This window comes from Oncorhynchus masou, chromosome 32 (genome assembly GCF_036934945.1).
Source record: "Oncorhynchus masou masou isolate Uvic2021 chromosome 32, UVic_Omas_1.1, whole genome shotgun sequence".
Taxonomy (NCBI): domain Eukaryota; kingdom Metazoa; phylum Chordata; class Actinopteri; order Salmoniformes; family Salmonidae; genus Oncorhynchus; species Oncorhynchus masou.
In genome coordinates, this window is record NC_088243.1 from 76,423,339 (window position 1) to 76,446,312 (window position 22,974).

The 22,974-nt window shown below is 42.2% G+C and overlaps 1 long non-coding RNA gene across 1 annotated transcript in view; it reads right to left on the reverse strand.

The window, feature by feature from the left end:
• Positions 1-215: 215 nt before the first annotated feature.
• Positions 216-22,974, reverse strand: part of LOC135526588 (uncharacterized) — a 32,237-nt gene continuing 9,478 nt past the window's right edge. The window contains exons 2-3 of the long non-coding RNA XR_010453326.1: positions 10,364-10,443; positions 216-1,324 (exon numbers count right to left, since the gene is read on the reverse strand). This is a non-coding gene — a long non-coding RNA (uncharacterized LOC135526588). The remainder of the gene's footprint in view (positions 1,325-10,363; positions 10,444-22,974) is intronic.

Consider the following 22,974-nt stretch of genomic DNA (forward strand, 5'->3'; position numbering starts at 1 on the left):
GTGACCTGGTAGTCCTGAGGTAGCCGAACAAATAATAAGAAATCACCTTTATAATAAAGCATTGCATGCATGTCATTGCATTTGCGTAGTGGCGTAGAGGTACTTACAGAAGTTGCAGACATGGAGAACATTTCTAGTAGCCTAGGGTTCAGAAAGAATGTGGCCTTTCAAAAAACATATTTCATGCAATTCTACCTCATTTTACATGACTGGAGACTTTGTGTAATGAACACGAGGGGAGACAGAGAGCTGGTTTCAAGCGCAGGGCGCAGCAGGTATTTATTGCTAAGGACCACAGGAGGAGGAGGCAGGTAGCTGGGTCCAGGGTCAGGCAGAAGGTCATACACAGGGGGTCCAAAAGGCCAACAGTACAGGCAGGGAAAAGGCTAGTAACATAGTTCGGGAGATCAGGCAATAGGTAGATAACAGGAAATCCAATAGGCTAAAGTACAAGCAGGCTAAAACTATCATACACGGGAGGAGTAAATCACAGGCAACCCAGCGCTCCGAAAGACGTTTGTCACAAAACAAACAATAGCCCACAGTGATGGGGTGCAAAGAACTGAACTAAATAGTGTGTGATAATGACATACAGGTGTGTGAACAGGTGATTGGGATCTGGAGAGTGAGCTGCGTTCAGGCGATCTAGGTGTTTGAGAGTGAGCTGGAAAGTGGGCTGGAAAATGAGCTGCGTTCAGGGGATCTACGTGTTTGAGGGTGTGAGTTGGAAGCAGACGTTACACTTTAGCAGAATCTTTTTTAATACAGCACATGATCAAAATGGCAGGCTACTTTTACACTGACAAAAACGACCTGGTCTTGAATCAATCAATAGCCTAGTCCTATGTGTGCGGAGATACATATTGTAGGCTACAATATGAGGAAATTATAGTCCTAAAAATGCTTTCCAGTTTCACTGGCTCACCAAATGACGCACAGCTCACTTGCTGGTTATGGTAAATGCGCTCATTCCAAAAGCCTCACTCTTTTGTTAAACAATATTTGGAAGTTGATTAAATATTTTGGTAGCCTACAGTATAGTATTCTCTTCTCAGCAGGAGCAATTTTCTTTACAAGCTGTGTTTCCCGATGAACAATAAGGGTAAGGTTGTAGAGAATCATGAATGTAATAAGAAATCTTAGGTTCTGGCTTAAGACCGGTAGCAACCACAACAGAATGTCCGGTCAGAACAAGGATGAGGTAGATGTCCAGGTTAAGGGGAGTTTAATGGAAGAAGATGTCCACATTCACACACACCTGATCCCTCATGGTTCAGATAACTGAGAAGCATGTCCAGTGAGAACTGACATGAACTATGTGGTTCTGAAAGGAAAGAGGAGAAAGAAAACTTAGGTTATAGCACTGCTATAATATGAATGACATGGCTGTATAAACTAGCACAGGTAAATATATAACAGCAAGGGTTATACACTACAGCAGGCATACGGCCTTGTCACATGGCAATAGACTAAACAGCCTGTTGGACTTGTACATATGAAACATCAGGCATACAGGGATTCAGTCCACAGGAGGAAAACATGTGGAAGGCCTCATCAGGATGGGGAAAGTAGGTTTCTGACCACACAGCATGCTGGGAATAATAGATTAACTGAAACTGAAGTCCCGGGAATCAAGGCCACTGATAGGCTGAAGGAGATGTGGTGATAATTATTTGGCGTGACCTTAACCAATAAGACACAAACAAAAGTGGGGGTCCTCTGAATGGGAGACTAAAGTGCCTGACTAGAACTAACCAGAAGGGATGGCTGGAATCAGCTGACTGAAGCTTTCAGTTTTAACACCAACAATTGTATTTGAAATAATGCGAAAGGCCTGTTTTGCCTGCATGCTGTTTTTTTCACTTATAGATTTGCTGTGCATTCCTGACTGTAGGCTATTCCTTGTTATTGGGCTACAATCCACAGCTAGGCTATTTTTTTAAAGAAGCTATTGATCTTCTGTGGCTAAATTATAGGCCTGCTCATGGTGTAGTAGGCTATTCTGAATTATTTAATTTATTTCTGAACAGACAGCAGTAAATATATAACTTTGGCAAATGTATTCCAATATATCAGGGGTGCTGCAGTTCCTTCAGAATGCTTCGCGTGGCTATGATTCTAAAAGGAAATAAATTATGAAGTGCAATGCTTGAGAGATGAGAGTTGCAGACTCATATCTATCAGAGCAGAGAGGAATCGTAGAAAGTAAATCTCATTCCAGTCATGTGAGATACTGGTGCGCTTCTCACACAGCCATGGCCACACGTTGGTCTCAAATACAGTTTACAATGTTGTGCAAACCATAAAGCCAGGCTGGCCCAGCTCAAATAAACCCTTAGAATATTAGGCCCGGGCAGAAAATATAGTTTTTCACATTATGTTTTTTTTTTTGTGACGGGCAGGAGAATTAACGGAGAGGCAACTTGAATGAACTTTGATCACTTTTATTCAAATTTTTACATTGCAAAAATTGAAAATACAATATCATGCTATGAGAGGTACCGGAGCCAGTCAAAATGTTTCCAGAACAAAACAACCCAAAACAGAGTGGTGCCAATTGCTGTTCCGGCAGGATCCTGCTCAAATTAAGCACCAGCTACACCCAACCTTAGACATGTTTAGTTACAGAGCTATACCCAACCAACAGCATGTTTAGTTCATTTTTTAAACTGCACTTTGAAAAAACTCTGAAAGTTCTTGAAATTTTCCAGCTTGACTGACATTTATTGTCTTAAGTGTAATGATGGACTGCTGTTTCTCTTTGCTTATTTGAGTTGTTCTTGTCATAATATGGATTGGTATTTTACCAAATAGGGCTATCTTGTCACAAAACAACTGATTGGCGCAAACGCATTAAAAAGAAAGTAAATTCCACAAATTAACTTTTAAGAAGGCACACCTGTTAATTTAAATGCATTCCAAGTGACTACCTCATTAACCTGGTGGAGAGAATGCCAAGAGTGTGCAAAGCTGTCATCAAGGCAAAGGGTGGTGATTTGAAGAGTTTAACACTTTTTTGGTTACAACATGATTCCATATGTGTTATTTCATAGTTTTGATGTCATCACTATTATTCTACAATGTAGAAAATATTAAAATTAAAGAAAGGTTACTGTGAACACTGAGGATGTACCCGCTTTAAGTTACAGTTTTAACAGTGGCCAAGTAAGCTTTACTTTTATTATTTTATCATAATGTAGGCCGACCAGAGACCCCCTACCATCAGAAACAATAGAGCAAATGCATCCCATTACATTTTGACATGGAAATATTGGTGTAATCATTCAGCCTACAGTAGCAGGCAACGTGTGCTGTTCAATGTAGGCCTATATTCCATTAAACTTTTTTTTAAACAGTCTGGGCTTGACATTAACCCATTTATCCACTTGTCCTTCAGACCAGGAGGTGACTGAAAATCTAGTGTTGTTTGATGCTGTCACGCCCTGGTCTTAGTATTTTTGTGTTTTAGTTTATTTGTTGGTCAGGCCAGGGTATGACATGGGTTTATGTTGTATTTCGTATTGGGGTTTTTGTTGGTATTGGGATTTGCGGCTGAGTAGGGGTGTTGCATAGGTTTGGCTGCCTGAGGTGGTTCTCAATCAGAGTCAGGTGATTCTCGTTGTCTCTGATTGGGAACCGTATTTAGGTAGCCTGGGTTTCACTTTGTATTTCGTGGGTGATTGTTCCTGTCTCTGTGTAGTTTCACCAGATAGGTTTCACGTTCCGTTTTGTTGTTTTGTATTTTGTCGCAGTATTTTCATGTATTCATCATTTGTTTCATTAAACAACATGAGTAACCAACACGCTGCATTTCGGTCCGACTCTCTTGCAACAAACGAAGAACGCCGTTACAGATGCAAGAAAACATAAAATCCATTATTATTCCCATACCATTATTACAGTAAATCAGACAAATGATGCTACCCTCTGCTTATTTGGCTACTTAGCTTATTCAAGCCTGTCTCAAAATACAACACTGCCCCTTGAAGACTACAAAAAATATATTTTTACCTGACTCGCTTTTCAAAGATGGCTAGAAATGTACAAGTTTTGTGCTCTTGTAGGAAGCGATCATTCCCCTATTGCTGACTACAAATTATCTATAACTGGGCTAATAACTCACTAGCTACCAAAGGGTATGAGGCTACATGCAGCTCTCTCTGATCTTAAAGCAGCACATCTACTCACAACCGCTCATGCTGTAAACACTGTCCAGTTTAAAGTAAATGGCACAGATCCATATATGTGACTTTTTTCAGGAAACTAGGCGTATGTCACATGTCACCACCTCACAGGAGAGGCATTTGAATGTAAACATAAACATAAATGCCTTCTGAAAAAGGTGAACTTTCATGTGACTTATACAAATATGTATTCCATCTGTAAATGAATACAATTGTTAAATTACAAGCCCAGTTGGTTAGACACGGAAAAAGACCAGAACATTCCCACTAGCCATGATTGGAGATAATGAATGGGCTGGACATGCTGGGAGAATAGTTTGGATTGGTCTGCTTCCTTTGCTAGCTAAACTACTAAAGTAGATGTTAAGTTGTTAAAACTGTTACCATTTCATTACAATATGATTTGGCCAATTTACTTACAGTGGGACAAAAAAGTATTTAGTCAGCCACCAATTGTGCAAGTTCTCCCACTTAAAAAGAGAGGCCTGTAATTTTCATCGGTACACTACAACTATGACAGACAAAATTAGAGAAAAAAATCCAGAATATCACATTGTAGGATTTTTATGAATTTATTTGCAAATTATGGTGGAAAATAAGTATTTGGTCACCTACAAACAAGCAAGATTTCTGGCTCTCACAGACCTGTAACAACTTCTTTAAGGGGCTGCTCTGTCCTCCACTCGTTACCTGTATTAATGGCACCTGTTTGAACTTATGCACCTATGATGAAAATTACACCCCACATAGAGAGGAACCAGGCTTGGTTTCTTCCTAGGTTTTGGCCTTTCTATGGAGTTTTTCCTAGCCACCGTGCTTCTACACCTGCATTGCTTGCTGTTTGGGGTTTTAGGCTGGCTTTCTGTACAGCACTTTGAGATATCAGCTGATGTACGAAGGGCTATATAAATACATTTCATTTAATTTATGTAGCAAAAATGAGAATTTCTGATTTTTACAATGGATACAAGTAGAGACTCAGAGCTACAAAATGGTATATCATACACTGCATTTGAGGAACAATAGGAAAGTAATTCTGCTTTGAAAGTTTTGAGAAAATTGCATTTTAGCATTTCGGTGAGAGAGCTCTTCTTTGTCTACACCCATTCAGCATTGTTCACACCCTCTTAAGCTTTAGCCCCACCCATCTCCTTGCGTTCAGAGCGCACTCTTGACGCTCTGGCCGATGATTTGTTTACCTCTGGATAACATGAAAACAGTCGAACCAGCTCTGCTGACAACAATTTCATTATGCTTTTGTGCTGATGTTTACTGACATCGACCATATTCAACGGGTGTTGTACACTTTAGCTTAAGACATGTAGCTAGCTAGGTAAACAATGAACCTAGCTAGGTAAACAACATGTAAGATCACACACATCAAGTCATGCTAGCTAACGAGCCAGCCTGCTAACGCTAGCTAACAGTACACTTTAGCTTAAAAGGAAACCACTTTGTCAAAATTAGAAACATGTCATATCTGAAAATGTAGCGAGCTAGACTATCTTACCTGTCTGTATACATAATTATACATGATATGATGGACGTGTCTCCCTGGATCCATACCACAAATGCCCTTAGTTTGAAGACGTAATCTGGAAACAGGTGTTTTCCCACCTCTTTAGCGATCATACTCTAATTCTAATCATTTCAAAACTCGATCCTCCAGAAAGTGGAGAGCAACACTTATGCAGCTACATTATAAAAAAAGCCGCGTTCGACAGGGTTACCAACACAGACTGACCAGCTCAAATAGACAAAAGTCTTATATATTGCAGACTAATACAAACTCATCTCTCGGCATGTCCAGCTCACTCATTATCTCAGCCAATCATGGCTAGTGGGAAGATTGCTGTAGTTTAAGCAACAAGGCTCGTAATTTAACAATTGTATTCGTATTTACAGATGGCAAGTTTGTTAAGGCACATGAAAGTTAACATGTTCAAGAAGGCATTTCTGCCCAAAAATGCAGTTTGATAAAAAAAAAATGTTTCATCCGCTGTGAAGTCGTGACTTGCGATATACACCTAGTATCTTTAATCGGGTCAAATATATGGTCGTTTTTTGGTTGGTTTAAAGTTTAGGTTTTGCCATACATTTTTCCATCTGCCGTTTTCACATGTAGCAGTGTTGTTTCCCAGCCATCTGCATCCACTCACCATTCATGATGAATGACCACTGCGCTGCTGCTGACCCCAGGGCCAGGAGGTTGCCAACTTCAACAGCCAGGAGTTAATAGAGCAGGTGTTCTTCCAGATAGACACCTGTGTTAATTACAGTGATTGTGGCCACTATTTTCACAGCTCCTGCTTTTCCAAAGTCCCCCACAACATGGCACCGAATACGTTTTGTTTTTTGCCCTATCACTACACAGCTGATTCAAATAAACAATCAAAGCTTGATGATGAGGTGGTTATTTGAATCAGCTGTGTAGTGCTAAGGCAACAACCACAACGTACACCAAGAGGGGCCCCAGGATTTGAGTTTGGGAAACACTGCTATAATGAAAGGAGAAGAGGAGATGAATGTGAAAATGTGGAGAAAGGAGGGTGGATGCAAAAGAAAGAGATGTCTCACAAAGTAATCAAAACCACCGTTAAGACAATCTCCAAATAGTGCCGGGCACGCAGACTTGTTTTTGTGTTATCAGCAAAGACGCCATTCTCCTCTAAGCTGGACTGGGGCCCACCGAGCGATTCCATTACAGCCGAAATGGGATAGCAGCACAATTATCTCAAGTCCAATTCTCCAAACCCCATTGTATCTGTAAACTGAGGCCTGAGCAAGGATTAATGTGTGTGTCTGTGGGTTGGTGAGGGTGGTAAGGAGGTAGACTGGGAGTAAATCGGGAAGAGGGGGAGGGAAGCTTGGGAGTGGAAGGGGGAGGGGGAGTGAAGCTGGAGAAGGGGGAGGGAAGAGGGAGGAGGGGAGTGAGTGGGGAGGGAAGTGGGGCGAGGGTGGAGGGAAGCGGGAGGAGGAAGGAGTGGGGGGGAATAAAGCAGGGGGAGGGGATGGGGGAGGGGGGGGGGCTGGAGGAGGAAGGGCTGTAGCTTTTTCCACTAATCACAGAGGGAGAGGAAGAAGAAAAGAGACCAATAAATATATGGAACACTGGAAAGAAAATAAGCTCTTGAATCAAAAGGCTGGCTTTGTGTGCCATGGAGATCAGTTTGGGGTGGTTGTCTGGAGGATGCCTACCACAACAGGAAGAGAACAAAAACAGCGACAGGGAAAATATATAAACAAAAAGCCTATTTACTGTTGCATGTAATGGCAAAACCCAATCGCCAGAGAGTGACGCAATGTTGCAATGGCAGGTGGAATGACAAAAGCCCCTGGCATTCCCATCATGCTTCTCATCTCACTTTACCATACAATGATGACATTATGTGCAAGGTCTTTTGCTACTGCATCCATATTGTGCCAACGCTCAACAGTATTGGATAAAAGTCAGGACTTCTAGTTGGGTATCAACTTTTTAAGGCCTTTCCCTTGACACATCAACACAAAAGGTGTGAGATTACCATCAACCAGTGGCGACCCGTCATTCAGGGTGGTGGGGTTGAGCCCCACATTTTTAGCTACACATTTTTTTCTGGAGGGGGGGATTGCCTGTTTTGCATGTTATTTTGGCATTATCACATGTCACATAAGTTTACAAACAATGTATAAAAAAAATAAACAAAGCTGAATACAAACATGATCTATTTTTTGCTTTATTGAGTAAGGCAACTCCAAAATGCAGGTGTTTCAGCCTAGCTCAGTGCTTTCTGTGGTGGTGGGGCAGTCAGAGGAAAATACGGAGCATAGGTGTTGGTAATGTTCTCTAGTTGCGCCATGATTGGCTTAGTGTTCTGTCACTCATGGGGACACTACGTTACCGCCAAGTCTAAGGGTAGAGCTTGAAAATACAAGCCCCTTTGGGTGCTGCCATAGAGTTACATTAGAAGTGCCCATCCAAGAAGGCTCAGGGTCATTGGCCACAAATAAAATGACGTCAAATCATGTTATATCTACAACTTGATTGGACTGATCATGACAATATCATACTTTCAAAATCTTAGCTAGCAGTCATCATCATGAATCAAGTTGACAATCTACTGGCAAATCCTTTTTAATCCTTGTCATATGAAGATAAATAATTAAGATAAATTCTAGATAAAACATATCAGTGCTCATCGGCCATTGGACATAAACATTACACAACAAGTTGGAAATCGCAAATTTAACAATGAGTGGTTTGGAAGGAATCAGTGGCTAACTGCAAGCATTTCAAAACAATCACTAGTCTGCTATTCAGTGGAGTGGCTATGTTGTCTCAAATCTGGCATTAAGGGTCTCTGTTCCAAGTGTAAAATGATTAACATTCAACATTGGCCAAGCTGTCAATGAAGCATGATTTGTTTCACACTCAAAACAGCGGTGAACTGCGAAATCTGACTTCAGTGAGTTCAAGACAACTGGAAACTCGGAAATAACTAGCACTGACTGGGAAAATATGTTTTGAACGGTCATCCAACTCGCAATTATAAATCCGGAACTTGGGTCTCTTTCTAGAGCTATGACCTGAAGATCACTGACGTCATCATGATTCAACCTTGTTTTTTGCCGAAACTCGGTCTTCTCACAAAGACGTCTGTAGCGTCCGAAGGGTTTGGGCTAAAAAACTAATATGACCCCCCTGAAAAGACAAGACTCTCACAAACATGATGGTGTTTGCCGTTTTGGGACTCGTCTGAAGTCGGTACAGCCGATCTGCCAACTTCTGTCTGTACACTCTTAGAATAAAGGGTTTAAAAACGGTTCTTTGCGGAGGGATAGGGTTCTTTCTACCAAGAACCGTTTTGATCAGAATAACCCTTTTTGGAAGAAAGAATTCTGATGATTATTTGGAAGGCAGGAAGGGTTCTTTATATACAGTATATTATTTCTCAGCATGGTCTATTTGAGGGAGATTTTCATTGGTTAATACATTTTATGCTACAGAAAGATAAATAACATACAATTTTCTAAAATAATACAATCTGTAGGATTTATTGCACCCATTAATGAGATGGTTGTTCTAGTTTAGATGATTGAGGTCGTCTCAGTATTCAATCTGCCCTACCCTGGCAGTCATTCTGAATGCAGGTTGCGGGCGATTAACAATTCCACTTGTTGGATATCCTAACTGGACTCCAAAAGGAACTACACATCACTTTGCATGCCAGCATAATATGATTTGCAGGCTTGATGTGGCCTGTAAACCAGGAGATTCCTAACACCACTGTGTTACGGTATACAGTAACTAGGCCCTCAAAAAAAGGCCTTATGATACAGTGGGGCAAAAAAGTATTTAGTCAGCCACCAATTGTGCAAGTTCTCCCACTTAAAAAGATGGAGATTCAGTCTTCCCAGCCTGGTGCAGGTCTACAATTTTGTTTCTGGTGTCCTTTGACAGCTCTTTGGTCTTGACCATAGTGGAGTTTGGAGTGTGACTGTTTGAGGTTGTGGACAGGTGTCTTTTATACTGATAACAAGTTCAAACAGGTGCCATTAATACAGGTAAAGAGTGGAGGACAGAGGAGCCTCTTAACGAAGAAGTTACAGGTCTGTGAGAGCCAGAAATCTTGCTTGTTTGTAGGTGACCAAATACTTATTTTCCACCATAATTTGCAAATAAATTCATAAAAAATCCTACAATGTGATTTTCTGGATTTTTTTTCCCTCATTCTGTCTGTCATAGTTGAAGTGTACCTATGATGAAAATTACAGGCCTCTCTCGTCTTTTTAAGTGGGAGAACTTGCACGATTGGTGGCTGACTAAATACTTTTTTGCCCCACTGTATATGTAATATATTGTCATAAATAAAACAATTTTAAAGGCTAATATCGCTGGTGGAACCGTTCAAAGAGGGTTCTAGGAATAACCCTCCAAAGATAAAAGGGTTCTAGGTAGAACCTTTTAGATTATAAAATGGTTCTTGGTAGAACCCTTCATAGAGGGTTCTAGGCAGAATGCTTCATAGAGTGTCCTAGGTAGAACTTTATACAGAGGGTTCTTTGAAGAACCCTACATAGAACCCCCTGCAAAGGGTTCTACCCAGCACCAAAAAGGGTTCCCCTATGGGGACAAATTGGAAAAACCCTGTATGGTTCTACTTGACAAGTGTAGCATCCGAACAGTTTGGGCTACGTACTAATATGACACCAGCATCGACTCTCACGAACACATACATGTTGGTGGTTTGGTCTCGGACAGGGTTCCCCGCTGAGTTTTCTGAAAAATAAAATAAAAAACATAAGACTGTAAAAACACAAATCAGCTCCAAGTGATTTTAATTTTGGAAATCTGTTCCAAAGTATTCCCACTCATAATAGAGTGATGTATGTGATCATATACAAATGTAGGCTAGGTTTGAAATTATATTTTTTTCAAACAGTATATCCGTTTGGGTTTCTTGCGGTCAATTTGCAGTCTACAAATTCATTTTTACTACGTTCCGGCCTCCTGACCATCAGCTCAAGAAAAAAAAGAATTGGCCTGCAGCTGAATTTAGTTGATGATCCCTACTCTAGTACACCCACAAGCCTCACAAGATTCATCTGAAAGTACCAAGGTACCAGTAAAACAAAATTATGGAAGTATTTATGAATGTACTTTAGTGCCAAAAAAAGGGGTTAAATATGGGTTGAGTTTTCTTACTGTATATCTCTTAGATATAGGACAGACACTTGAAAACATACCCTTTGACCTTAGGTGGTTTTGTGCTAAAGATGTGAGAATACAAAAATCTAAGCCTTCAGGGAACAGGATTTTTTACATGATCTTTATTTCCGCTACCTTAATTGTGTTTCAGCTATCCCTGAACCTGATTTAGCGTTCAGACTTTTTTCAGTTGTCTTCAAAAAAACAAAGGGTTAATTAAAGGTAGGTTGAATGCTCCGGAATTATCAGAAATAATTCATAAAGGCGATGATGCTTGGATCAAGGCCAGGAAAACAGGCTCAGGCCCGGGCTGGCAAGCTTGTCAGCCACTGAGGTATCATTGTGTAAGACAAATCAGAAAGTCTAAATCTGATTATTATGTAACCGCTCTTTCGGATTGTAATGGGAACCTATCAAATTCCTGAAGGATTCTACTTCCTCCTCTCTGCCACAACAAATACATTCAGACACTTGCCTCATTATGGAAAAAAATGCCATTATTGACACATCATTGTTGGCTCAGTAACCCACATTTTTAGTTAATATTTTTATCAGGAAATATTCCAAAAGTATGGAATTCAGGACGGGGATAGTAGTGATCTTAATAATTATGACCCCGTTTCAAGGCTTCCTTGTCTAGCTAAGATTATTTAATCCTTGGTAAATGTACAACTTTTCTCTTTATTATCTGAGAAATGTATTTTTAATGTAAACCAATCAGGGTTTAGGCCTGGCCATAGCACTATTACAGCAACCACTTTAGTTGTTGCTGATCTTGTCAATGTTTTAGAAACTCAAAGAAATATGCTGCTTTGTTAGTGGACCTGTCAAAAGCTTTTGATACTGTTTATCAGGCTATGTTATTGAATAAGTTGTCCTCGATAGGCCTGAGCTCTGACACCTGTTCATGGTTTTATGATTATCTTAGTGACAGAACTCAGGCCACCGTGATTGATGGGGTTAAGTCGGAATTTCAAGTGCACAAAGGTGTGCCACAGGGGTCAATTTTGGAAGCTGTTCTCTTCACTAGTTATATGAACACCATTGGTGAAGCTGTTAAAAATGGTAAACTTCATCTCTATGCAGATGATACTATTATGTATGCTATTGCCCTGACTGTTGACCTGGCTGTGTCAAAACTACTGTCAGATGTTATTGCTATGCAGGAATCTCTTGCTTATGTAAAACTTGTTCTTAAAACAAAATACATAATGTTCACTCATTAGATGGTTCTCCAATTGAACGTGTTCCCGCATATAAATACTTAGGCATTTGGATTTATATGGATGTGATGTTAAAAAAGCATATAGATGAGCTGGTTAAGAAGCTAAGATTTAAAGTTGGCCTTTTCTATTGAAACAGATTGTGCCGTTCTCTAAGCAGTAGGAAGCCGATTATTCAGTCAACTTTTTTATCTGTTCTTGATTATGGTGATATTATTTATACAATACAGCTGCTACAACTCTTAAACCTTTAAATGCCATCTACCATAGTGCCCTTCGTTTTGTTACAGGTGACAGTTTTAATACTCATCACTGCATCCTGTATCAAAAATGCCCTACTTTATAAACGTCAGTTTTATCTAACTTTGCTGTTGAAGTATAGACATCTGAGTTGCATAACCAGTTCACAGCATTGGTTAACTCTTGAGGTTTCTAGGGTCTTCACCAAGCTAGGTAAATCTGCTTTTAGCTTTAAAGCACCGTATTGTTGGAACAAAATTTCAAAACACATTTAATTGAGATGTTCTACTGCCGTTCGCATCGTTTAGAGTATTGATTGGGGTCTTATTTGTGGAGGAATGTAACTGTTTTTCTGGGCGATTTGTGATGTTTTACTTGTGCTTCCCATGACTGTGTTTTTGTATCCTAATGTGCCAAATTTACAGTGCCAGTCAAAAGTTTGGACACACCTACTCATTCAACACAACTATGAAATAACACATATGGAATCATGTAGAAAGCAAAAAAGTGTTAAACAAATATATTTTATATTTGAGGTTCATCAAATAGCCACCCTTTGCCTTAACGACAGCTTTGCACACTCTTGGCATTCTGTCAACCAGCTTCACCTGGAATTCAATTCCAACAGTCTTGAAGGAGTTCCCACATATGCTGAGCACTTGTTGGCTGCTTTTCCTTCACTCTGAGGTCCGACTCATCCCAAACCATCTCAATATGATTGAGGTCGGGGGATTGTGGAGGCCAGGTCATCTGATGCAGCACCCCATCACTCTGCTTCTTGATAAAATAGCCCACACAGCCTGGATGTGTGTTGGGTCATTGTCCTGTAGAAAAACAAATGATAGTGGGACTAAGTGCAAACCAGATGGGATGGCGTATCGCTGCAGAATGCTGTGGTAGCCATGCTGGTTAAGTGTGCCTTGAATTCTAAATAAATCACAGACAGTGTCACCAGCAAAGCACCCCCACACCATAACAACTCCTCCTCCATGCTTTAAGGTGGGAAATATACATGCGGAGTTAATCCGTTTAACCAAAAATCTCCAATTTGGACTCCAGACCAAAGGACACATTTCTGACGGTCTAATGTCCATTGCTCGTGTTTCCTGGCCCAAGCAAGTCTCTTCTTATTGGTGTCCTTCAATAGTGGTTTCTTTGCAGAAATTCGATCATGAAGGCCTGATTCACACAGTCTCCTCTGAACGGTTGATGTTGAGATGTGTTAATTGAACTCGGTGAATCATTTATTTCGGCTGCAATTTCTGAGGCTGGTAACTCTAATGAACTTATCCTTAGCATAGGTAACTCTTCCATTCCTGTGGCGGTCCTCATGAGAGTCAGTTTCATCATAGCGCTTGATGGTTTTGTCATCAAGGCAAAGGGTGGCTATTTGAAGAAGTGCTTAACACTTTTTGGTTACAACATGATTCCATATGTGTTATTTCATAGTTTTGATGTCTTTACTATCATTCTATTATACAATGTAGAAAATAGTAAAAATAAAGAAAGTTTAATGTGAACACTGAGGATGTACCCGTTTTAAGTCTCTCCGGGTGCTCATTGACTCTGGGGCGGATGAGAATTTCATGGAAGCTACCCCAGTTTCTGAATTAGGTATCCCCACTCAACTCCTCTCTGTTCCCATGGATGCTAGAGCACTGGACGGCCACTCCATTGGTAGAGTTACCCAAAGCACTGTTCCTGTTCATCTGCGGGTTTCAGGAAATCACAGTGAGGCTATACAGCTTCTCCTCATTGAGTCCCCCCATGTTCCTGTTTTGGGAATTACTTGGCTCCAAAACCACAACCCCGTTATTGACTGGACCACGAGTTCAATCCTGGGTTGGAGTCCGTTCTGCCATTCCCATTGCCTCAAAGCAGCGCAGCCTTCCTCGAGACGGCCTCCTCAGGGCTTAAGTCAAGCCTCGGATTTCTCTTCCATCCCCGCAGAGTACCACGACCTCCTGGAGGTCTTCAGCAAGGCACAGGCTACTTCTCTTCCCCCGCATCATCTCTACAATTGTGCCATTGACCTTCTCCCAGGCATCACACCGCCTCAAGGTCAGCTATATTCCAAGGCTGTGGAGGAGTATATTGAGGACTCTCTGGCTGCTGGAGGCATCCATCCTTCTGCATCCCCTGCCGGCACAGGGTTTTTTGTTGTGGAAAAGAAGGACAAGATCCTGTGTCCGTGCATTGACTACCGAGCCTTAACGACATAACAATCTATAATTGTTACCCCCTACCACTCCTCTCCTATGGCTTTTGAACCTCTCCGGGGGCCACCATCTTCTCCAAACTGGATCTTCTGGATGCTTACCACCTGGTTTGGATTCGCAAAGGGAATAAGTGGAAGACAGCCTTCAACACTGCCAGTGGACATTATGAGTACTTGGTCATGCCGTTTGGACTCACCAACACCCCCGCGGTCTTCCAGGTCCTGGTAAATGATGTGCTCCGGCACATGTTAAATTGTTTCATGTTTGTCTACCTCGACGACATCCTGTTTTTTCCCCGTTCTGCCAAGAACACGTCCTCCATGTTCGACAAGTCCTTCAGCGCCTCATGGATTTCCAGTTATTTCTGAAAGCAGAGAAATGCAAGTTACATCGTTCTACTCTCTCCTTTCTGGGATATGTCATCACTGACGGAAATGTCCAGAGGGACCAAGAAAAGGTGAAAGCAGTTGTGGATTGGTCCCAACCTAGTCGAGGGTGCAGCTACAGCGTTTCCTGGGGTTTGCCAATTTCTACCGCCGTTTCATTCGAGGCAACTGCACCCTGGCGGCCCCATCTCAATATGATTGAGGTCGGGGGATTGTGGAGGCCAGGTCATCTGATGCAGCACCCCATCACTCTGCTTCTTGATAAAATAGCCCACACAGCCTGGATGTGTGTTGGGTCATTGTCCTGTAGAAAAACAAATGATAGTGGGACTAAGTGCAAACCAGATGGGATGGCGTATCGCTGCAGAATGCTGTGGTAGCCATGCTGGTTAAGTGTGCCTTGAATTCTAAATAAATCACAGACAGTGTCACCAGCAAAGCACCCCCACACCATAACAACTCCTCCTCCATGCTTTAAGGTGGGAAATATACATGCGGAGTTAATCCGTTTAACCAAAAATCTCCAATTTGGACTCCAGACCAAAGGACACATTTCTGACGGTCTAATGTCCATTGCTCGTGTTTCCTGGCCCAAGCAAGTCTCTTCTTATTGGTGTCCTTCAATAGTGGTTTCTTTGCAGAAATTCGATCATGAAGGCCTGATTCACACAGTCTCCTCTGAACGGTTGATGTTGAGATGTGTTAATTGAACTCGGTGAATCATTTATTTCGGCTGCAATTTCTGAGGCTGGTAACTCTAATGAACTTATCCTTAGCATAGGTAACTCTTCCATTCCTGTGGCGGTCCTCATGAGAGTCAGTTTCATCATAGCGCTTGATGGTTTTGTCATCAAGGCAAAGGGTGGCTATTTGAAGAAGTGCTTAACACTTTTTTGGTTACAACATGATTCCATATGTGTTATTTCATAGTTTTGATGTCTTTACTATCATTCTATTATACAATGTAGAAAATAGTAAAAATAAAGAAAGTTTAATGTGAACACTGAGGATGTACCCGTTTTAAGTCTCTCCGGGTGCTCATTGACTCTGGGGCGGATGAGAATTTCATGGAAGCTACCCCAGTTTCTGAATTAGGTATCCCCACTCAACTCCTCTCTGTTCCCATGGATGCTAGAGCACTGGACGGCCACTCCATTGGTAGAGTTACCCAAAGCACTGTTCCTGTTCATCTGCGGGTTTCAGGAAATCACAGTGAGGCTATACAGCTTCTCCTCATTGAGTCCCCCCATGTTCCTGTTTTGGGATTTACTTGGCTCCAAAAACACAACCCCGTTATTGACTGGACCACGAGTTCCATCCTGGGTTGGAGTCCGTTCTGCCATTCCCATTGCCTCAAAGCAGCGCAGCCTTCCTCGAGACGGCCTCCTCAGGGCTTAAGTCAAGCCTCGGATTTCTCTTCCATCGCCGCAGAGTACCACGACCTCCTGGAGGTCTTCAGCAAGGCACAGGCTACTTCTCTTCCCCCGCATCATCTCTACAATTGTGCCATTGACCTTCTCCCAGGCATCACACCGCCTCATGGTCAGCTATATTCCAAGGCTGTGGAGGAGTATATTGAGGACTCTCTGGCTGCTGGTGGCATCCATCCTTCTGCATCCCCTGCCGGCACGGGGTTTTTTGTTGTGGAAAAGAAGGACAAGACCCTGTGTCCGTGCATTGACTACCGAGCCTTAACGACATAACAATCAAGAATACACGGTGAGACGGCTGCTGAATGTTTGACCGCGGGGCAGGGGTTTCAAGTACTTGGTTGACTGGGAGGGTTATGGCCCGGAGGAGAGGTGCTGGGTCCCCGCTAGAGACTACCTGGACCCAGCCCTCATTGCCGACTTCCACCGTCGGCACCCAGGTCAACCAGGTATGCGCCCTGGTAGGATGCCAGGTGGCGCCCCTGGGGGGGTGGGGGTACTGCCACACCCTGGTCTGTTTCACCTGTCCTTGTTCTTGTCTACACCCCCTCCAAGTGTCACCCATATTTCGCTATTGAACGTGCCTTAGGCATGCTGCAAGGAGGCATGAGGACTGCAGATGTGTACTGTGAGACGCCTAAGACAGCGCTACAGGGAGACAGGATGGACAGCTGATCATCCTCGCAGTGGCAGACCATGTGTAACAACACTTGCACGGGATCGGTACATCCGAACATCACACCTGCGAGACAGGTATAGGATGGCAACAACAACTTCCCGAGTTACACCAGGAATGCACAATCCCTCCATCAGTGCTCAGACTGTCTGCAATAGGCTGAGAGAGGCTGGACTGAGGGCTTGTAGGCCTGTTGTAAGGCAGGTCCTCACCAGACATCACCGGCAACAACGTCGCCTATGGGCACCATCCCAGCGTCGCTGGACCAGACAGGACTGGCGAAAAGTGCTCAAAACTGATAAGTTGCAGTTTTGTTTCACCAGGGGTGATGGTCAGATTCATGTTTATCATCAAAGGAATGAGCGTTACACCGAGGCCTGTACTCTGGAGTGGGATCGATTTGGAGGTGGAGGGTCTGTCATGGTCTGGGGCGGTGTGTCACAGCATCATCGGATTGAGCTTGTTGTTATTGTAGTCAATCTCAACGCTATGCGTTACAGGGAAGTCATCCTCCTCCCTCATATTGGTACCCTTCCTGCAGGCTCATCCTGACATAACCTTCCAGCATGACAATGTCACCAGCCATACTGCTCGTTCTGTGCGTGATTTCCTACAAGTCAGGAATGTCAGTGTTCTGCCATGGCCAGCGAAGAGCCCGGATCTCAATCCCATTGAACATGTCTGGGACCTGTTGGATCAGAGGGTGAGGGCTAGGGCCATTCCCCCCAGAAATATCTGTGAACTTGAAGGTGCCTTGGTGGAAGAGCGGGATAACATCTCACAGCAAGAACTGGCAAATCTGGTGCAGTCCATGAGGAGGAGATGCACTGCAGTACTTAATGCAGCTGGTGGCCACACCAGACACTGGCTGTTACTTTTGATTTTGACCCCACCCCCCCTTTGTTCAGGGACACATCATTCCATTTACCTTAGTCACGTCTATGGAACTTGTTCAGTTTATGTCTCAGTTGTTGAATCTTGTTATGTTCATACAAATATTTACACATGCTAAGTTTGTTGAAAATAAACGCAGTTGACAATAGGAGGACGTTTCTTTTTTGCTGAGTTATTTACATCACTGAAAAATGAGGTGGTAAGGAATATAACAAAAGCAGAGTTTTTCCTCAGAGTGATCAATGAAGCAAAAGGAAATGGCAAAGTGATTTGGGAAAATCTCAACAAACTAAAAGGGAGAGGAGCTGAAAAGTCCAAAAAACATCCTGAATTAAAAGGTTCATGGGATCCTAATTCAATACTAAATTTTCATATCCACCACCTTCAACAATTGTTTTGTTGACTCTGTCAGGGAACTGGCTCAAAGATTTTCAACCAAGACCACAGTTCTCACTCCCATGGATAATATTAAACTCAGAATTCCTGAAATTCCTGAATTTCCTCAGCATCAGCAGTGCACATTATTATTAGTTTCTTCAGGATCTCTAGAACAAAATATAGTTGAAGTCAGAAGTTTACATACACCTTAGCCAAATACATTTAAACTCAGTTTTTCACAATTCCTGACATTTAATCATAGTAAAAATTCCCTGTCTTAGGTCAGTTAGGATCACCACTTTATTTTAATAATGTGAAATGTCAGAATAATAGTTGAGTAAATTATTTTTTTCAGCTTTTATTTCTTTCATCACATTCCCAGTGGGTCAGAAGTTTACATACACTTAGTAGCATTGCCTTTAGATTGTTTAACTTGGGTCAAATGTTTCGGCTAGCCTTCCACAAGCTTCCAACAATAAGTTGGGTGAATTTTGGTCCATTCCTCCTGACAGAGCTGGTGTAACTGAGTCAGGTTTGTAGGCCTCCTTGCTCGCACATGATTTTTCAGTTCTGCCCACAAATGTATATAGGATTGAGGTCAGGAACTAATTTTACTGTGGATATAGATACTTTTGTACCTGTTTCCTCCAGCATCTTCACACGGTCCTTTGCTGTTGTTCTGGGATTGATTTGCACTTTTCGCACCAAAGTATGTTCATCACTAGGAGACAGAACGCGTCTCTTTCTTTAGCGGTATGACGGCTGCGTGGTCCCATGGTGTTTATACTTGCTTACTATTGTTTGTACAGATGAACGTGGTACCTTCAGGCATTTGGAAACTGCTCCCAAGGATGAAACAGACTTGTGGAGGTCTACAATATTTTTCTGAGGTCTTGGCTAATTTATTTAGATTTTCCCATGATGTATAGCAAAGAGGCACTGAGTTTGAAGGTAGGCCTTGAAATAAATCCAAAGGTACACCTCCAATTGACTCAAATGATGTAAATCAGAAGCTTCTAAAGCCATGACATTATTTTCTGGAATTTTCCAAGCTGTTTAAAGGCACAGTCAACTTAGTGTATGTAAACTTCTGACCCACTGGAATTGTGATACAGTGAACTGTAAGTGAAATAATCTGTCTGTAAACAATTGTTGGAAAAACGACTTGTGTCATGCACAAAACCGACTTGCCAAGACTATAGTTTGTTAACAAGACATTTGTGGAGTAGTTGACAAACAAGTTTTAATGACTCCAACCTAAGTGTATTTAAACTTCCGACTTCAACTGTATGTATTTGGTTTAGACACTGTATTCCTGAAGAAACACAAATATTGTCTGATTTCCCCTATTGTACATCTAGTTGATCTGTCCATCAAATATGGGTTCTTCCCCAATGCTTGGAAGTCTGCTGCAGTGATGCCCGTTTTAAAATCCGGTGACCCGACACTGGTGGAAAATAACTGACCAATAAGCATTCTTCCAGTGCTATCAAAAGTAGCTGAAAGATGTGTGGCTGATCATCTGACTGATCACCTGAATCAAGAAAACTCCATACATTACATGCAATTTGGATTCAGAACTAACCATTCTACTGAAACAGCCAAATGTTATTTTCTGGAGTGCAATACATCTAAAACTGGACATAGGTGGTGAAGTCGGTGCAGTCTTGTTGGATCTTAAAAAGGCATTTGATACTGTGAATCATAAGGTCCTCCTATCCAAACTATCCTCCCTTAATGTGTCCACTGAAGTTGTTAGTTGGATGTATTCCTATCTGACAAACAGAAGTCAAAGGGTTCGTCTGGGGGACACTCAATCAGACTCTCTTTACAATAACATTGGGGTCCCACAAGGGTCAATATTAGGGCCCCTTCTGTTTACCATCTATATAAATTATCTCCAACTTGCTTGCCCACAAGTTAACATGCATATGTATGCAGACGATACAGTCCAGTTTGTACACTCAAAAAATAGAAAAGTTAACTGAAGCTATGGTAGACGCTTTTAAAAGAATAACTGATTCTTGCCTGCATTTAAATATCGACAAGACTGTTTGTATGTACTTCTCTAAGAAATCCATTGATTCTTCCCAACGAGCTGTTCTTGTTAATGGGAAAATCTGAAAGTTGTCTAACTTCAGGTATCTCGACGTCATTCTTCACATTTAAGAAACATGTGAAGAAGGTGGTTAACACGGTCAAGTTTGGATTATCCAACTTCAGATTACCTTCCTCTGGAGACCGCCAGACTATATATGCATGCTCTGATCTTTTCACATCTGAGATATTGCCTCACATGCTCGTCACAAGCAAGAGCGACTATAAATGCATATGATGATCAAGGAAAGAACCTCCAGGATAACAAGGACAGTAACTAGAGGGGATTGCGTTGTCCCTTTTCGACGCAGTAAATTTGGTCAATTGGCCTTTGTTAGAGCTACAATATACTGGAATGCAATGGGCATACATAACCCATAGTATTTACTGCCTATGCACACTAGGTAAGACCTGGGCGGACCACCCCCTGTGTTTTGGTTAGCGCACCAGGTGGTGCTAAGTTAGGTAAGTAGTGGGTAGGCAGGTAAGATAGGAGGGGGGGGGGGCTTTGACATTTACTTTCTTTGCTTTGGTTCCATCCAGCCCCTTTTCCCCATATTACCGTATGAAGGAATAAATAAATTCCCAGTAAACGGTATATTCTCTGCCTTTGTCATCCTTACCCGCACCTACAGTCCCATACCTCTTTCACTCCACGGGGAGTTGTTGTAGCAGGGTGTAGCGTACCTTTGCAAGAGGCGTAAGTAACTCCCTTGGACTTGAGAAGCTGCACTGCTTATGGTACTTTTAAATTGAAAACATGGCTCAAATCTATTCAAAACTGTACACTATTTATCTGTGGTTCCTCATGTGTAAGGCGACAGTTGAAGATAGTGTTTTTTTTATTACGAATAAGTTGTTGTTGTTAGAATTATATATTATTGGATGTAACGTATTTTGTATTGTTTTAGTGAGCATTTGTATAGTGGCTGTGTAAAGGCCCTTACCTGCCAAGGGACTACGGGTGCAAATGATCTTTTGGCTAGCCCCTGCACATTTACATGAATGTTGCATTATTGTAATATTGATGTTGATTCATGTGCATTGTTCCCCTATAAATAACTACATCAAATATATAGGGTTCACAGCATTAAAATCAGAAAGGGAATTAACGAGTAGCTACTGAAAACAGTTTGGGCTAAAAGCATTGAAGTGGTACCACCAACATAGACTCATAAATACCAGACTGATTCACGCTGTGTAAAAGGGTTTAATGTAAGCTTGCAGGATCAGGTGGCTTTGCGAGGCTACCACCAACATTCAACCGTCTATCTGTAAGCCAGTAGTCAGTGACCTGTTGGTGGCAATAAAAGATGAATGTTCATGATCTGAAAATGACAATCGACCATAAAAGTATTCTTCTTCTGACCTTTCGGTCACCAACAACATTTCCTCACAGAAAGATACAATTTGGAACTGGATTGCTGTTACACTGTGATATGTGCAACCTGTGTAAAGTCATGTGACCTGTTTGAATCCTCTAGTGTTGGGTTCCGCCTCTCCATCACGTTTATGTTAATATGTAAATTCATATTCATATATGGCTGTATAAAAGTCTTCCTAAAGCTCAGAGAGTGCTAGAACAGAAACAGTGGACACTGATGCTTGTCAGTCAGCTGGGAAGGACAGGGACACTTTAGGGTTGGACTGAATATTTAAAAATTCAGTCGCTAGAATTCAACTAACTGTTTTCTCTAACCTCTATCGTATTCAATATTTCTTTTTAAGGTTTGAACTTGAGGCTGAAAATCTTTGAACTATACTGATGGTGAGACTGACTTAAATCAAATAATTGCATTTTCTTGAAGATGTTATGTGTGGTTTTGTGTGGTTTTGTGTGGTTTTGTTTGAAACCTTTCACTCTCTGTGTCGCTCTCTCTTACTTTCTCTATTTCTCCTCTCTCCCCCTCTCTCTCTCTCTTTCTCCTCTCTCTCCCCCTCTCTCTCTCTTTCTCTCTTTCTCCTCTCTCTCCCCCTCTCTCTCTATTTCTCCTCTCTCTCCCCCTCTCTCTCTCTTTCTCTATTTCTCCTCTCTCTCCCCCTCTCTCTCTCTCTCTCTTTCTCCTCTCGCTCCCCCTCTCTCTCTCTCTCTTTCTCCTCTCTCTCCCCCTCTCTCTATTTCTCCTCTCTCTCCCCCTCTCTCTCTCTTTCTCTATTTCTCCTCTCTCTCCCCCTCTCTCTCTATTTATCCTCTCTCTCCCCCTGGCTCTCTCTTTCTCCTCTCTCTCCCCCTCTCTCTCTCTTTCTCTCTTTCTCCTCTCTCTCCCCTTCTCTCTATTTATCCTCTCTCAATCCCTCTCTCTCTCTTTCTCCTCTCTCTCCCCTCTCTCTCTATTTATCCTCTCTCTCCCCCTCTCTCTCTCCCCTCGCTCTCTCTTTCTCCTCTCTCCCCCTCTCTCTCTCTTTCTCCTCTCTCTCCCCCCCCTCTCTCTCTCTCTCCGCCTCTCTCTCTCTTTCTCCTCTCTCTCCCCCTCTCTCTTTCTCCTCTCTCTTTCTCCTCTCTCTCCCCCTCTCTCTCTATTTATCCTCTCTCTCTCCTCCTCTCTCTTTCTCTCTCTC